The sequence below is a fragment of the Panicum hallii genome, chromosome 2 (assembly GCF_002211085.1).
Source record: "Panicum hallii strain FIL2 chromosome 2, PHallii_v3.1, whole genome shotgun sequence".
Taxonomy (NCBI): Eukaryota; Viridiplantae; Streptophyta; class Magnoliopsida; order Poales; family Poaceae; genus Panicum; species Panicum hallii.
This window is the reverse complement of record NC_038043.1, coordinates 37,946,780-37,965,585: the sequence shown is the minus strand read 5'-3', so window position 1 is coordinate 37,965,585 and position 18,806 is coordinate 37,946,780. Positions and strand designations below refer to the sequence as shown.

At 47.5% G+C, this 18,806-nt stretch overlaps 1 long non-coding RNA gene across 1 annotated transcript; it reads right to left on the bottom strand.

Moving 5' to 3' along the window:
- Positions 1-538: 538 nt before the first annotated feature.
- LOC112883035 lies at positions 539-2,006 on the bottom strand. Its single transcript, XR_003226747.1, has 3 exons — positions 1,890-2,006; positions 1,241-1,781; positions 539-703 (listed from the first exon to the last, which is right to left on the bottom strand). It is a non-coding gene; the product is annotated as an uncharacterized LOC112883035 (long non-coding RNA).
- Positions 2,007-18,806: the final 16,800 nt, after the last annotated feature.

Here is an 18,806-nt window from a genome sequence, read left to right as displayed (position 1 = left end):
AAGGGGAAGCGGTGAGGTGGGCCGTCCCCGTGAGGGTCCATGCTGCGATGAGGTGCGACGCACTCCAGAGCTTCAGGTTGGGCGGCACGCTGCTTTGTTGCTCTCCTCTGCTTCAGGGTGAAGGGAGACATTGCCACTCATGCTATTTCAGATTGTGTTAACTAGCATTCCTAATGTACAACATTTCTTCTATTCCTTCATTGTTTCCTTTATTGATCTATGTTACAGGATTTAGAATTTCAGATATAGCAGTGGTGCTACTAACTTTCCTTTCCTTTCTGCAAGTCCTTGAACGCACTTATTAGTTGAACGGGCACATGTGCACGCCATAAGTTGAACAAGTGAGAGATCATACATTTTCCACTTATAAACTCCTCTTCCTGTCCTTGCAACAGCTTTCTTTTCCTAGCTCCCACAGAACATTTCAGTGTGCTCATGCTTGCCTTCTCAACCTGAATAAGTGCAGAGCTATGTTTAGACTTCCAAATCATTTTGTAAATTGTTGCTTCAAAATTCCGGTAGAAGTAATCTATTGCCTTTGGAAGCATGATCTCTTCCGGTTGTTCCAAGTTAACATCTACATGCAAGCAGTATTATCCTCGCCGTCTATCGCCACTACTTCAGAACTTCTATTTGCAGGCAGCATGTCTTTCGGAGAGCGGTGGGGTGCAAAGTGAATCCCGGCTTTTAGATACGGAGAATCCTGCAGAGAAATTATGTTTTCAGATAGCAAGGTCCTTTGTTTGTTGGACACAGACAATGAGACATGACAGTGCAAATTCACTTCAAGTTCTGGTTCCAGAAAAAACTCTGATAGTCCTGCCATCCGTAGGCTGCTAATATGCTGAACATGCTGCTTGCAACATAATGGGTTTGGGCGAAGCTATTGAGACCCAAGTATTTGAAAATGGAGCTGTTCTTTCTGGTAGGAATAAACAGATGGCATCCATGACAGATCTTGAGTAAGTAGTTGAATAAGTTCGTTTCTAATATTTTCAACTGTACACTTGAGATGAGGGGCAAACAGCTGCAAGCACCGAATTGCGATCCCAACTATGTCTGTAGGCTGTGAAAGTTGTACTGTTATTCTAAAGTAGATATTACCCTCTGGTGTACCATCATTCTGGATAAGTTACCAGGATAGCCTCTATTCCAAGCACTTCACTGATGATAGGCACCAATGAAAATTCAAATGAAGGATACTCGATTTCCCGAACTATTTTATGGTGTAGTTTCTTACCTGCAAAAAGGTTCTTGACAAGGGAGTGAAAAGGCATGTGACACCTTGGTGTGCCACCAAACTTTATGAATCTCAGAAACTCATTAGCACCATCAGCATACCACTCAAACCTTTGAGTAATGGATCTGCTCAACTCGTTATTGCTGCAGCTAAGGACAGAGGAAACAAACGACTTGGTAGCATGCACAATCCGTTTAGCGATTGAGGCACTCCTTACCTCCTGTTCCATCTGTTCATCTTGTAGGATTCGAAGTTTGCATTTGTGCAGTGTTTCATCGCATTCTTGAGCAGCACGCTTCAGCTTCCTACGCCAAGGCAACAAGGAGGCATCAGTGATTTGCCACTTTTCTGATATCTCAAGAGCAACCTCAAGCTTGATGTGTGCCATCTCTAGCCTCTCTAAGTTTCTGTTCACATTTGATTCCTCTTTCTCCTCATATTTTTGAACCAGATCAGATAGAACTTGGCTAACTATCTCCTGGACAACAGTAGAAGTGACAATCTCTGCCATTAGGATTCAAGCATATGCTGTGCCCCTTCCCTGTTCACGAAATTCAACGTGTTAAAGTACACATATAATACAGGGGATAGTATATGTCTGAACTTGGATCACAAGCAAAGATTGAGCTTTGCTTCTCTAACAACCTACCTTTGATTGAATGATTGAATCACATGAATGTGGTGGACAGGCATCTCCGTATATTGAGATATATTGATGGTAGAATCATACTGCTAGGGAAACATGTAGACAAGTCCAATAGTGAGGGGCGTGGGTGACTTGGTCTCCACAAGGGAACGTTTTTAGTCAAGAAGGCCTATCTGACTTCGGTCAACAATGATGTGCTGCACTTTGTTACATGTATGAATATAATTGGTGAACCAACAACGACTGGAAAAGAAAGTGGGGTGCAGTGGACAAGGAATTTGGAAAAGTCCTGAACTTAGAATAATGAACTTGATGCCGTGTAATTTGGTTCTACAGACTTCTGTCAGTAAAAAAATTATATTTAATGCACGCTGGTACTTTTGGGCTCGACCTTTGGCCCGTTTTCTAGCTTTGACCCGTTTTCTAGCAGTGACGATAAGGGTCCACATCTGCATTACGATAGGTTAGGCTAATCATAATAGAAGGTTTCGTATCCCTATTTCTAAGAATGCCACGTCAGCTTGCGGGATGAATAAAACACTATGCCTCAATGGAGAGTTTCATTTTACTATTTTTAAAGCTAATCAGTGTAATTAAATGCTAGTTGATCTATTGGCGCACGGGATCCCCCATGAAATAACATCGGTCACAGTTGTCGTTTCACACCATTTCCAACGTCTTGGAAACGAGTTAGCAGAGTGTCGTGGGGATGAAACTGGTTCTTTCTCTTCCCTTATTAAATCAGTACCACATTATCAAAAATGCTGATGTGTCAAGGTAATTAATATCATGAAACTCGCTATGAAATCCTATTGTAATTAGCCTTAGAATGACAAGATCTACCCTTGGTTGAAAATTTAATGGCATTATTGGTCAGCGGAAAAGATCTATCCAGTATCGAGACCTTTTGAAGGGTAACATCGCCCAGCGACGTAACGATTTCACTAGAGAAGAATTCAGTGACATGAGGTATGCTAACAAGGGCATCTCCAGTAGCGAGTTGAATCTTGCAGGAGAGAGATAGAAACGTAGGCAAAAAGCAAGAGTCGATTCCTGCGCTGAAGAATTATGGGCCCCACGTAAAAAACGAAAAAGAGTCACACGCGGCTAAAGATGGCAACGGGTAAACTATCTGCGGATATTGCCTCTGGATATCCATACCCAGACCTAAAAACTATACCCGAACCCATACCCGTTACCCGCAACGGATAGCAAACCGTATCCATATCCGTTACCTGCGGGTAACGGATATCCGCGGATATATCCATTTGTCCAATAACAAGACTTCAGATATCCGTTACATGCGAGTAACGGATATCCGCGGATATATCCGTTTGTCCAATAACAAAACTTCAGAATTATTCAAAGAAAAAATTAGCATACAGATTTTCAGTTGCATAAAAATACATAAATGTCCAGCAGAATTAAATCTAAATTGTTCAAATAATAAAATTACAAACACAAAAATTCACTTGACCAAATAAATATCTCATCCAGAATCAGCACCCAACACACAGGATTCTTCTTTGATGTCTTCTTCGTTATCTTGAAGGCAAGACCAAAAACTGTTGAATCTTCCATTATCAACAGATTCAGCACCTAAAATGAAGTTACATTGACATTATTATCTACATACTTCAAATATAACATATTAGCAAAGCAATAAAAAGTTTGTTTACCTTGAAGAGTCTGACGAAGCCAACTTTAGCTACACATCAAAGCTTCCAACATTTTAGGAGTCGATGATCACTTAAAAGCCTCCCACTTGTACTAAAAGCAGATTCAGATGCAACAGTGGTGATTGGAATAGCTAAAATGTCTCTAGCAATTAGCCTCAAAGTTGGATAACGAGTTCCCTCTAGCTTCCACCAACCAAGAATGTCAAAGTTATCATTGTCATAATTAGGAAGAGTTTTTTCTTCCAAATATCGATCCAGCTCATTCTTACTTCTAACAAAGGTATTAGTCTTCTTATTTGCAGCAAGTGTCTTAAAAATAGACAACACTGCAGCTGCACTAACAGTAGAAGATCCACTAGAAGAGGAAGTTATAAACTCTGGTTCTTTCACTTGGTAATGCTTCATCAATTCAGTTAGCAGTTCATGGGCATCTGAGACATGTTGTTCAGCTACTTCTTCACCAAACAAAGCAATATAACAAGCATGCAACATTGTCATCTTAAGGCGTGGATCCAGAATCACAGCAACAGCCATAAGCCCATGGATGTCAGTCCAATACTTATCAAACTTTGCTATCATAGCAGCTGATATTTTTCTAATAATTTCATTCTCATCATGACCCCAATTATTCATTTTGAGTTTAACTTCACACACTTTAGGAAAGAAACGATTAGCAGTCACATATTTTGTTCCAGAAAACAGCATGGTTAACTCATAGAATATTTCCAATTTCTCACAAACAATAGTTGCAAAAGTCCAATCATGATGAGTTGGGCACATATAGTTTCTATCAAGGTCACCCAAACATTCAAAAACCTTCCTATAACGGATAACAACACTGAGCATGATAAAAGTTGAGTTCCATCTAGTTTTACAATCTAGATTCAGCATCCTATCCAATCTAACATTTTCATCCATGGCTGTTTTCTCAAATTTTTCGTACCTCTTTGGTGTAGCAATCCAATAAGCAACACTATCTCGAATAGCTGCAATAGAATCTGCAATAATTTGTATACCATCTCTCACAATTAGATTAAGAATGTGAGCACAACACCTCATGTACAACACCCTTCCTCTTAATAACATATGATTTGCACCAAGCCTTGTCTCCATTAGACCAGCCATACTATCATTGGTGGTGCAATTGTCAAGGGTCACCGTTGAGATCCTACGGTCGATATCCCAACTTTGCAAACATTTGTGCAATGCATCACATATAACTTCTGTTGTATGAGGACATGGAATATAAATAAACCTCTACAACCAGTAGAAAAACAGCTAGTGAACACAACAAAGACAACCAATTAAAAAACATTCATAACACTTATGTAAGAAAGTGCACTATGCTAAAGGAATCACCTCAATATGCAGCTTTTAAGTGTCCATGAATCATCAATGAAATATCCTGTAACGGCCATATAGCCCCTTTTTTGATTATCAGCAGTCCAAAGATCAGTTGTAACAGCAACACGACAATCGGTCTTTTGCAAAAATATTCTTACTTTCCTTTTCTCCCCCTCATAAAAACTCATGATATCCCTTCAAATAGTATTACTGGTTCCCAACTTAAACAAAGGTTGCAATGCACTAACAAACTTACGAAATCCATGGTGATCAACAATGGACAATGGATACTCATGCAGTATAATCATAAAATAAAGTGCTCTTCTAGCTACATCTTGATTGAATACATAATTTTCTACGGCCACTTGCCCCTTCTCTGATGTAGCAAACCTCAAATTAGTTTGTACTTTTACTCCTTTCTTCTTTTGATTATAAACACAAGATTTCAAATGTGCATGTAAATGTGATGTACCATTTTTTGTGATGCCCGAAAGTTTCTTCTTGCAATGTTTGCATTTAGCTTTCGATACTCCATCAACTTCTACGGGTTCAAAATCACTCCACACATTAGATCTGAGCTTCCTCTTTGAGCCTGAAGAGGCAGATACGTCCCCTTGCTCCTCTTGCTTCGATGAGGACTCCACATCTATGGTACGACGGTTGTTATTGTCAACAAGGGCAAGAGGACCGGTGGCAGAGCCTTGTTGAGTGCTACCAGTAGGGGTATCCATCACACCTGTATTAATTCAAGAAACTTTTAACAATCGAAGCTAACAGTAGGAATCGCTTTAAATGATCAAATTTCTACTGATACGAAAGTAACAAAATCGGCACATGTCCATCATAAAATTATATCCTTAACTGCAACATGTAACTAAATAGGCATAAAAACTTATTTTTCTAGTGAGAATTGGTCCTAGTGCTGGGATAAGCTTAACTTCCGACGGTTTCTGAGCGGCCGTCGGAAGTTAAACGCCTCAAACTTCCGACGGCCAGGGAAAACCGTCGGAAGTTAACAGACGGCCGTCAGCTGCCATTTGCCAGGCTAACTTCCGACGGTTTTACCAGGCTGTCGGAAGTAGAGAAACATCCGACGGTTTTGTTCTAAGCCGTCGGAAGTTGAAAATTTCCGACGACTTAGTCCCGTCGAACAGACTTCCGACGGCTTAGCGCTAAACCGTCGGAAGTTATTTAACTTCCGACGGTTTAGCGGTAACTTCCGATGGTTTAGCCATCGGAAGTTACTGTTTTTCCTGTAGTGACGAGGCTCTTGATCTGGAGAGTTGTGGGGATGGCTCAGAATTGGCAATTCTGTGTCCACCACATGCCAGAGAGGAGCTTCAGGGTTTTATCTCCAACCTAAAGGACATCTCAAGAAGACATGCAAGACATGAAGTCCTGAAGTGCGCAGCTGAAGGAACTGGAACAGGCACTGATTTCGGTCTAGCTTTCTGGCTCCGTGGTTGTTTTAGCTGTTTTTACAGTGCTTTCTGTTGCTTATCGCTGCCTGCGAGCAGCTCTGCTGTTTTCTATAAACCTGGGCTCTTTGGATGGCGGCGAGCCGCCGATGTCGCAAAACTCTGTACGCAAACATTATGTTTCTGTCTGAGTAAGACGGGGGCTCGGCCCTAGAACTCTAAAAAAAAATAGCATGTGCCCAACTCGCAAGGTCTTTATCATGTCGTTTCAACAACTTCCCCTTCCTAGGTCCACCATAAGTCATTCTCCGTGTTCTTATGGTTTCCTTCTCAATCTGGATGTGTGCATAGCCATGTTTAGATTTCATTTGGTATACTGTTGCTTCGGCGTTACGGTGGAAATAATATATTGCTGTCAGATCCGGGGCTACAGGACTGTGCACATGGCGTATATATTCTAGGATAAAGATGGAACATGGTCCACACCCTACACCAACTGTAACTACTCGTACCGTAGTAGAACTAATCGGAACAGAAGGAAACTACTCGAAAAGTAATCGGGTAGGTCTTCTAAGCTCGTATCTGGCTAGGATTTTCATGTAACCCTGTCCCTCAAACTATATAAGAGAGGGCAGGGACCCCCTCCAAACAAGATCAACCCGATCAACACCTAAATCAATACAAACTACACACAGGACGTATGGTATTACGCTCTCGGCGGCACAAACCTGTCTAAACTTTGTGTTCCTTGCACCTTCGAGTTCCTGATCTCAGCGACACCCTACCTACAAACTCATCACCTCAGAGGTATTTCTCAGTGGGCGTGAATATCCGTATGCAAGCAATGTTGCTCCTCGCCAACAATGGCCACTATTGCAGAACTTCTATTTTCGGGCAGCATGTTATATGAAAGTGATGGGGTGTGAAAAAAATTCTGGCTCTCAGTTATGGAGAATCTTGTAGAGAGATTATGTCTTCAGACAGAAAGATTTTCTGTTTGCTGTACAAAGACAATGAAACTTGACATTGCAAATTCACTTTAAGAACTGGTTCCAGTAAAACATTTGATAGTCCTGCTATGTTTAGGCTGCTAATACGTTGAACTTCATGCTGATCATGATGCTTGCAACATAGTGGGTTTGGGCGAAGCCATTGAGACCCAAGGGTGCGAAGGACTTGTTCTTTCTGGTATGGATAGACTGATGGCGTCCATGACAAATCTTGAGTAAGCAACTGACTAATTTCTTTCTTAATATTTTCAACTGTACATTTGAAATAGGGGGCAAATAATTTTAAGCTTGTAATTACGATCCCAACTATATCTCTGCACTCTAAAAGCTGTATTGTTATACTAAAGTAGATATTACCCTCAGGTGTACCATCATTCTGGACAAATACCAGACTGGCCTGTGTTCCATACACTTCGGTGCTGAAGGGCACCAACAATAACTGAAAGGAAGAATTCCCATTTCCCCAAGTGATTTTATGGTGCAGTTCCTTGCCTGCAAAAAGGTTCCTGGCAAGGGAGTGAAACGGCATGTCACGGCGTGGTGTGCCTCCAAGCTCCATGAATCTCACAAACTCACTAGCACCATTTGCATACCACTCAAATCTTTGAGCAATGGATCTGCTCTGCTTGTTGTTATTGCGGTAAAGGACGGAGGAAACAAATAACTTGGTAGCATGCACAACCCGTGTAGTAAGGGAGGAAGTCCCTACCTCCTGTTGCATTTGTTCATCTTCTAGGATTGTCTGCTTGCATTTGTCCACTACCCTGCATTGGACAAGGAATTTGGAAATGTTCTTGACAAGGAATAATATGCAGCTTGGAATACGCAGATAGAACGATACACAACTTGCAAACTTATTTTGATGCCAGGTAGTCTGACGGATATGTCTGATCGACCGACTCACTAGTTTGTTTTTCTTGTGTCTTTATTTTCCTAGGTTCCTCACAACTTACTTGATGTCGTGTAATTTGGTTCATCAGCCTTGATCTTCACTTGATTAAATCTGAATGGTACTATATATTGTGGTCAGTGGTCAAAGGTGCGCCAAGAGCAGAGATCTCTATCTCTTGGAGGCCAGGTAACATGGCCCTGCAAGAACATAAGATGGCATTAGCAGAGAAGAATTCAGTGGCATCGTCCAAGTCTCCCATTGGAAAAAGGTGCAGTAGTCAGCTGGTAAATCTATATAACTTAGTAATTATATAGTTTAATTTCTCATTGTATTTTTTATCAAACTATTGTCTATGCTATTTTATATGAAATGTTATATATAACTTAATTGGTAGAACCATGATAAACATGTTAAATTGGAGATCCGATCGAGGAAGAAGTGCTTAATGTGCTGTGTAAATTTTAAATCAATTATTTAAGCATTTTAGTGACTTTAAATGAAAAACTCAAAACTACAAAGTTGTAGATCTCGTTGAGAGATACAAATTTTCATATAAAAATCAACTTCATCTGAGTTGGTATGAAAAAGATATAATTTTTCTAAAATTAGACCTTGTCGCGCCGACGGGTTGACATGATAAGACTATACTGTCACGCTGGTGCCAGTGGTGTGACAAGCTTGACACGTGGAGTATGTGTTGGTAGACTTGTTCCACACGCTCCAACATGGTATACCTTGTCACGCCATTGCATGTGACGCGACAGCGTGTTTTTATCACACCACGCGGACCGACGTGACAAAAAAGTTAGATCTACAAATATATTAGGGTGGGTTATTTTTAAAATAAAATTCAAAAATAGACGCCGCGGGTAGCCCTGGGGTGGCACACCGGCGCCTACGCCGCCGGCGGCACCGAACACCGGAGCCTCTGTCCGAGAGCCGAGCTGTTACTCGCGGCGCGGGCTGCGCCCGCCGGACCGGAGGCCAGTGATAGCGGAGTTCCCTCGCACTGAGTGTGCTCCGGGTAGCGCGCCACACGTGGGAACGCGGCGCGCTAGTCTCAGCGCGTCGTGTGGTGAGCGGCGGCGCGGAGGACATGTTCCACGAGCTGGCTGCTGATGGAGCGAGGCTTGAAGTGAGGTGCGACTGACTGACTGCATGCACTTGATTATAACACCAAATACATCTGTACTTTCAGAGAGATGTAGCATGAATCCTAGGCTGAAACCCTTTGCAGGTTCCTTAAAAGTCATGGCAAACAAAGCGTACCATTGCCTCTACTCCACGATCCGGAGAGCTCATGGGTCGTATGCCTAAGTAGTAAAACCTGCTTCCTTGGAATGCTTAGTACCTAAGAGACTTCCCTCTTAAGAAGTTTGCCGATGAGATGGTTAATGAACATGTACTGCCGTGGGGTTCCACTGAACTCAACAAACTTAAGGAATTCATTTGCTCCATGTGCACAAATCGCTCAAATCTTTGAACAACATCAGTAGAGTTACTTCTTGATTCGTCATTACTAGATTGAGTGATAGATGAGATGAATGACTTGGTAGCATAAGCAATCCGCTTGGGATATGATAACTGACTCACCCGCTGTCTGATCTCTTGCTCTTCTATGACACGTTGCTTGTACCTTTGCAACGCATCACCACACTCCTGATGAGCAGCACGCTTCAGCTTGCTCCGCCACCATAGCAGTGGGACATCGGTGATTTGCCATTTGCCATCTTGACGTGCGCCATCTCCAGCCTTTCCATGTTTTCTGTAGACTTATCGTCATCCCTGCCAATAAGACTGGAAATGATTCTATTCACTGTTTCCCCTGCAACAGCAGAAGCCACCATCTCTGCCATGATGGGCTCAACGATGTACAAAAAATCTGCACATGGAAGAGGATTAGCATTACTCTTAATAAATCAACATGCACGAGTGAATCTGGGGGTGCATTTATTGCTAGAAAAGATTAATTAAGTACCCTCGTTGTAGTAGTTGCTGGTAGGGCAGAGGTGAAGATTTAGTTGGGGTGCAAGATCATGCTCATTAGCAAGTATCAATGTTCGCTATCTTTATAATTATAACCAGATGTAAGCTGAATAGCTGATCATAGAAAATTAAATAGGATATTTAACAATCTAGGAGAAAGATGAAAGTCAAAGGTAAGTGTCACTAGCAAGAATGTTAGACTTCATTAGAAAAGGAAGGGGATTTAGTTAAAAGGAAGGACTTGAATTATTAGGCTCAATCAGTTCCATTTGAATAATCATAGGCTGCTCGATTTTAATGGAGACTTGAGATGCAGTACCATAGAACTTTTGTTTCCTTAAACCGGTAGGAGGGCTGCCCATCACTATATTGAGAAGTAATCCCTGTTATGCGTAAATACAAATATACAATGGATGCAATGCACATACACATGCACACAGACATTGGACAACACATGTGGAAAATGGTCAGCAAAGTTTTTCCTTCTTTCAGATAATGAAGAAGCATACATATTCTTCATCCAGATTTGGTACGTGTGACCTAAGTGGCTAAGATTGATAATTTCTAGATGGTTGCAACTGGAAACACGAGATGACTCTCGGTCTTTGTGGCCAGGGGGTTTTTTCTCAGCATTTTTCAGCATCTTGGACTGCTTTTAGAGCAGCTAGGACAGCAGTTTTAGAGCAGCTAGGACAGCAGCATCTTGACTGCTTTTAGGACAGCATCTAGTTTGGCATCTTATACTAGCAACTAGCATATCCTTGGCTGGCTAGCAGCCCATAAATATGTATCCCCAACCCCTAGAGGGTATGGCATTGTGGTAGAGTTTGAGAAGTAAACCCAGAAAAATTCCCAACTCCTAGTGTCATCTTCACTCTCAATGAGAGTGAAAATTCTGCTACTAACAAGTGGTATCAGAGCCGTACTATCCTGTAGCCTAAGCATCTCCTGCTCATCCCCTTCCATAGCCTCGTAGCAGCCCATGCTGGCAGCAGAAGCGGCAGCAGCAGCAGTTCCGGCTGCTCCTGCTCAACCCCCTTCCTCTGTACAGACAAGCAGCAGCTTGTCTGATGGAGGATCCACTCCACGCAGCAGCAGCAGCCCCCCAACAGCGTGCCATGTCCGCAGGACACTCTCGGCACTTGGTCGCCTCGAACGTGCGGCGCCAGCAGGAGGCCGAACTCGCTGCAGCGGAGGAGCGCGAGCGGGCAGCAGCAGAGACCGCTGCCGCAGCGGCAAGGGCATCAAGGCTGGCAGCAGCGGAGCTGGCTGCAGCCAGAGCGGAGGTGGAGGCAGAAGCAGCGGCGGCTGCAGCACGTGCGGCGGCAGCAGAGGCCGATGCTCTGCGCAGCAATGCTAGCAGCTCTGTCTGTGCTGACGACAACGCTGACGCAGACCTCGAACTACTGGCCATGGATGCATCTCGAGAGCGTGCGGCGCGGTGGGCAGCCGAGCACGCCTATAGCGGCACTCCCGGAGGAGGCCAGCATGGCGGCGGTGCTCCCGGAGGCGCGCGCGGCGGTGGAGCTCCTGCCGGAGGCGCGCACGGCTGCGGCGCTCCGGGCGGAGGCGCGCACGGCGGCAGCGCTCCGGGCGGAGGCGCGCACGGCGGCGGCGCTCCGGGCGGAGGCGCACCTGATGGCTGCGCGTTGGAGGCCCAGCGGTTGCGGGAGAGGGTTGCTCAGTTGGAGGCTGAGATGGCCCGTGACCGAAGACACGGCAGGCTCGACGGAGAGCGTGCCCCTCATAGGCGGCGCGACTCCCTCTCCCCAGACCGGCGCCAAGGCTGTTACGGGGTCCAGGCCATCGTCAGGGACGTTGGGTGGCCTACCCTCACCAAGACCAACTATGTCGAGTGGGCCGCGATCATGAGGATCAGGCTCCAGGTGCGGCACTTGTGGGAGGCGGTCTATTACGGCGACGTCGACTTCGACGAGAATCGATGGGCGATGGACGCCCTCATTGCTGCAGTCCCGCCCGAGATGTAGTTCTCGCTCACACAGAAGGAGACTGCCAAGGAGGCCTAGGACGCCATCACTGTGGCACGCATCGGCAGCGACCGCGCCCGCAAGTCCACACTGCAGACACTTCGCAAGAAGTGGGAGAACCTGGCATTCAAGCCGGTGAGGACCTCCTCCGTCTCAACACCCTAAGGCAGAAGTTGGTGCAGTTCGGCGACGCCTCCTACGACGAAGAAAGAGCTATCGAGAAGCTCTTTTGTTGCGCCCCCCCCGAAGTACAAGCAGATGGTTTTGCTCGGTCGAGTCTCTAGTGGACCTCTCCACGATGTCGATTGAGGAGGCAATTGGTCGCCTCAAGGTCGTCGACGCCAACGAGCCACAGCTTTCCTCAGACCCTGTCATCATTGGGGGCAAGCTCCACTTTGCTGGGAAGCAGTGGGAGGTCTGTTGAGGTGACGGGAAGAAGGGGGAGCCTTCTTCCACGACAGACGGCCGCAAGCGCGGCAAGCCGCGCAAGGCGCAGGGAGGCGCCCAGGCTGGGGCTCGAGGACGTGCTGAGGATGGCGCGAGCGGAGGTGCCCAGGGCAGCGCCGTCGGCAAGCGCAAGCCGGCATAGGACGATGTTTGCCGCAACTGTGGTAAGTCTGGCCACTGGGCCAGGGATTATCGACAACCACGATGCGGTCAGGCCCACATCGCACAGGCGGAGGAGGAGGAGCCAGCTCTGCTCCTGGCACACACAAGCATCGAGCTACCTCCAGCGGCATCGGCCGCAGCGGCTCTCCTCCACCTTGACGAGCCAAAGGCACATGCTCTTCTCGGTGATGGCTCCGGCGATGACAAGACCGACGGGTGGTGCCTCAACACCGGTGCCACCCACCACATGACTGGCCGATGGGAGTTCTTCACCGAGCTTGACCCCAGCGTTCGAGGCCTCGTCAGGTTTCGAGATGGCTCCGGCGTGGAGATCAAGGGCGTCGGTTCCGTGGTCTTCACCGCCAAGTCCGGTGAGCACAGGTTGCTCACCAGAGTCTACTACATTCCCGCGTTGAGGAACTCCATCATTAGCGTGGGATAGCTAGATGAGAACGGCTCGCGCGTGATGGTTGAGGACGGAGTCATAAGGATTTGGGATCGCCAGCGTCGCCTTATTGCCAAGGTAACCAGGGGCGCCAACCGCCTCTATGTCCTCCATGTGCAGGTGGCACAACCCTTCTGCCTCACTGCTCGTCGGGACGACGAGGCGTGGCAGTGGCACGAGCGCTTCGGGCACCTCAACTTCGAGGCCCTGAAGTGGCTCAGTGCCAAGGAGATGGTGCGAGGCCTGTCGTGCCTCGACCATGTGGAGCAGTTTTGCGACATATGCATGTTGATGAAGCAGAGACGGCTCCCGTTTCTCCACCAGGCGAGCTTCCGAGCCAAGGAGCGGCTCGAGCTTGTTCACGGGGACTTGTGTGGCCCGGTGACACCGGCCACACCGGGAGGACGATGTTACTTCCTGCTGCTCATCGACGACCACTCCCGCTACATGTGGGTGATGGTCCTCGGCAGCAAGGGAGAGGCTGCGGACGCCATCAGGCGCACGCAGGCTGCGACGGAGGCGGAGTGTGGCTGCAAGCTGCGCGTGTTGCGCACCGACAATGGCGGTGAATTCACGGCGGCTGAATTCGCGTCGTATTGCGCTGAAGCAGGCATTCCGCGCCACTACTCCGCGCCGTACAGCCCGCAGCAGAACGGCGTCGTCGAGCGGCGCAACCAGATGGTTGTAGGGATGGCCCGGGCCCTCCTCAAGCAGAGGGGGATGCCGGCTGTCTTCTGGGGAGAGGCCGTGGTGACGGCCGTCTACATCCTCAACCGCTCGCCTACCAAGGCACTTGACGGCAGGACGCCATACGAGGCCTGGGATGGGCGTGGGACAAGGCAGTGGACGACGGCTCGACTCCGGCGTTCCTTAACGGCGACTTGAAGGAGCAGGTCTACGTGCACCAGCCGCCGGGATTCGCGATCCCCGGCAAGGTGGGCAAGGTGCTGCGCCTGCGCAAGGCCCTCTATGGCTTGCGGCAGGCACCAAGGGCATGGAATGCCAAGTTGGATTCCACACTCAGGAGGATGGGCTTCGAGCAAAGTCCGCACGTGGCAGCCGTCTACCGGCGGGGCAATGGAGGAAATGTCCTGCTGGTGGGCGTCTACGTCGACGACTTGGTGATCACCGGCACCAAGGTTGCAGAGGTGGCGGCATTCAAGGAAGAGATGAAGGCCACCTTCCAGATGAGTGACCTGGGGCCTCTCTCTTTCTACCTGGGGATCGAAGTGCACCAGGACGACTCCGGGATCATACTTCGGCAGACTGCCTACGCCAAGCGCGTCGTTGAGCTAGCTGGGCTCACTGACTGCAACCCAGCTCTCACTCCGATGGAGGAAAGGCTGAAGCTGAGCCGTGATAGCAGGGCAGAGGAGGTGGACGCTACCCAGTACCGGCATCTTGTGGGGAGCCTTCGCTACCTTGCCCACACACGGCCGGACTTGGCGTTCTCCGTCGGCTACGTTAGTCGGTTCATGCAGCGACCAACGACGGAGCACCAGCAGGCTGTGAAGCGAATCATCCGCTACGTTGCGGGGACTCTCGACCACGACCTCTACTACCCGAGGTGCCCCGGAGTGGCACTCTTCGTCGGGTACAGTGACAGCGACCACGCCGGCGACATTGACACCAGCAAGAGCACCAGTGGGATCCTCTTCTTCCTTGGCAAGTGCCTCAACAGCTGGCAGTCAATCAAGCAGTAGGTGGTAGCTCTGTCCAGCTGTGAGGCCGAGTACATCGCGGCCTCCACCACTTCGACTTAGGCGATCTGGCTCGCTCGACTGCTCGGTGATCTCCTCGGCAGAGACGCTAGAGCGGTGGATCTCCGAGTGGACAGCAAGTCCGCTCTGGCCCTGGCAAAGAACCCCGTTTTCCATGAACGGAGCAAGCACATCCGGGTGAGGTACCACTTCATCCGAGGCTGTTTGGAGGAAGGGAGCATCAAGGCAGGCTACATCAACACCACGGACCAGCTTGCAGACCTGCTCACCAAGCCTCTTGGGAGGATCAGGTTCCTGGAGCTCTGCTCCAAGATTGGGATGGTCCAGATTTCCCACAAGACGATGCACAAGACTTAGGGGGAGAATGATGGGGATAAGTCTCTGTACTTGATCTTTGTGGGTAGAGGGTTTTTTCTCAGCATTTTTCAGCATCTTGGACTGCTTTTAGAGCAGCTAGGACAGCAGTTTTAGAGCAGCTAGGACAGCAGCATCTTGACTGCTTTTAGGACAGCATCTAGGACAGCCTCTAGTTTGGCATCTTAGACTAGCAACTAGCATATCCTTGACTGGCTAGCAGCCTATAAATATGTATCCCCAACCCCTAGAGGGTATGGCATTGTGGTAGAGTTTGAAAAGTAAACCCAGAAAAATTCCTAACTCCTAATGTCATCTTCACTTTCAATGAGAGTGAAAATTCTGCTACTAACAGGGACAAGGTGAAATACCTATCAAGTTGCAATGACTACTGAAAATCTGTCTAACCAGTGTTAGATAAAAGGGCAAGTTCACTTTACTGTTAGCTAAAATCTACAGGACTGGAAGCTGGATCAACTACATAAATTACAATAGAAAATTAATTTTGTGCGGTGAATAGGCATGATCGATATGGTCATGGGCTCATGGCATTCTAGTAGCTGCTCCATGGTGAAATCCTTCTATAAGAAATTAACTGAAGGAAAGTACCTGAAAATAAAGTTCTTTATGTACCTTGTAGTACAAAATATGAGCCTTATTTGCAACAATTCATCACATCGAGCTTGAAATTAAAATCAGAAGTGCTCAATGTGCAGGTCATAAGCTTTTCCATTTGTCTGGTAGCATCTTTTATCCGGAGTGCATTAGTGATGCCGAGTTCTCTGCTGACATCTTCACCTGCAAGCTTGAAGTGATGTCTAACTTCCTGCCTGCACTTTACTATGACACAAAACTGGAACTCTTTGTAGGCTCCTTGAAGTCTTGGAAAAAAAAACTTAGTATTGCATCCACACTCTGCAATGCTGATAGATCGTAGACTAACATAGTAAAACCTGCTACTGCGCAATGCTTGATACCTGAGAAACTTCCCTGTAAGGTGATGAGAGGGTTGAAGAAAATGTGCTGTCATGGGGTCCTTCCGAATTCAACGAGCTTCATGAATTCATCTGCACCATCTGCAAGTCTCTCGAATCTTCGGATATAAGTCAAGATACATCTCAACTCATCATTACTAGATCCAACAAATGATGAGATGAGCAACTTGGAAGTGTGAGCAATGCGTTTGCCAAATGAGGACATGTTCACTCTCTGCCTTGTTTCTTCCTCTTCCTGGGTGCGTTGCTTGCAACTTCTCAATGTGTCATTGCACTCCTGAGCAGCACGCTTCAACCTAGGCTGTTAGTAGACTAACAGAAAAAATGAAATGGCACCGTCCAGGAATCAAAGATCATTTCTTTTATTATTATTTGCATGGACTTCATATCAGCAGAAACCTTCAAGACACCTCATCTGTTGCACTACACGAAAACAGCAAACTTCCGACGGCTAAAACAAACTTTCAACCGCCCCGTCGGAAGATACTCAACTTCCGACGGCCGAGGAGATAGCCTTTCGGAAGTTATTTAACTTCCGACAGCCTTCCGACGGCCCGCCGTTATCCCCCCCCCCCGGCTGGGCTCGCGTTATCTCGATTCGATCCGTTTTCTTCCCCATCGCGATCTCCCACCGCGCCGCCCATTCCCGCCGCCGCCCCGGGCCCCGTCCGCGCCGCCGCCCCTGCCCCCGGCCGCGCCGCCGTCTCCGCCCCCGGGACGCGCCGCCGCCCGGCCCCGCCGCCGCGCCACCGCCCTCCGGCCGTGCTGCCGCCCCTGCCCCCCGCCGCGCCGCCCCTGCCCCCGGGCCGTGCCGCCTCTGCCCTCGGCCATGCTGCCTCTGCCCCCGTCCGCGCCGCCACCTCCGCCCCCGCCGCCGCGCCGCCGCCCCCCGGCCGCGCTGCCGCCTCTGCCCCCGGGCCGCGCCGCCCCTGCCCCCGGGCCACGACCCCCGGTGCCGCCGCCCGTCCGCGCCGCCCCGGCCTCCCGCTGCCCGGCCGGCCCCGCCACCTCCCGGCCGCGCCACCCCCCCCCCCCCGCCCGCCGCCGCCCGGCCGCTCCGCCCGGCCCGCCGCCGCCCAACCCCCGCCGCCCAGGTTAGTGCAGCACCGTCGGAAGTTAAATAAAATATTGTATTTGATATGCATATTATAGTGATTAAACACTAATCACTTAAGTTTAGTAACTAAAGCTTTATAATTATGATATATCTAATTTAAAAACTAATCGCTCAAGATAACTATATTCTAACTTTGCAATTATTTAACTTAAAGTATGGTGAGGATCGACGATGGATGTACGAAGGTTGGCCTAATTTGTCAGATAAATGGATAGCTAATACGGAGGAATTTGTTAAGCGTGCTTTTGCTATGTCAAAGAATGGAAATGATGTAAGATGCCCATGTAGCCGTTGTCGTATTTGCCATTGTCAGACTAGGAATGTTTTATCCTCACATCTGATAAAGTATGGTTTCATGCCTAACTATGAGGTGTGGGTGTATCACGGTGAAGCTTTACCTCCTCAGAATGCACCAGAAGTCCCAATATCATTAGAAGTAGCGACATCACCACAAGTTCTAAGTAATGATAATGGAGAGTATGATAGAATGGATGAGATGCTTCATGATTTAGGGGAAGATATGGAGCTCCCATCCGAGACTGAGGATCTACCTATGTCGGAGGCTAAAATTTTTTTTGAGCTCCTTAAAGCTTCAGAAGAGCCGTTGCACGAGCACACAAAAGTGACTTTCCTTGCTTTCATGACTCGACTCATGGCTATTAAGTCCAAATTCACATTATCTCACAATTGTTACAATATGATCTTGAATTTGATTGGTGATATACTTCCGGCAAATCACAAGATGCCTAAAGATGTCTACTAGTCAAGGAAATTGTTGTCTAGGCTTGGTATGGACTACAAAAAGATTGATGTTTGTCCAAATAACTATATGCTTTTTTGGAAAAATGATATAGATTTGAAGAAGTGTCAAAAGTGTCAAGAATCAAGGTTCGTGGGGGTTGTAAATGAAGATGGTGAAAAGGTGAAAGATATCTAGGCCCCTAAGTCGGTTTTGGTGATATATGACAAAGCACATGTATATTTAATCGTGTTATTAAGCATGTGTGCAGGTGCTAATGGTGACTAAGCAAAGCTTTTAGAGAAGCGTGAACCCTCAAAAAGGATATGAAAAGCGGCGTCCTCAAGTGTTCTTAAAGACTAGATTTTATTTTTGAAATTGAGTATAGGAACGCCGTACTATCAAGGGGAACTGTGATCCACTAGTGTAGACATGGCAGTTGTGCTCAAGAGAACCCACAAAAATCATAAGAAACCATCTCAACACTCAAAAGGGACTTAAATGTGAAATTCAGTGTCTAACCCGGAGTGTCCGGGTCACTATCCGGAATGTCCGGACAGAACGTCCGGAGAATCCGGACGTATACCCGGAGTGTCCGGGTTACTGTTACCGGTCTGGAAAAC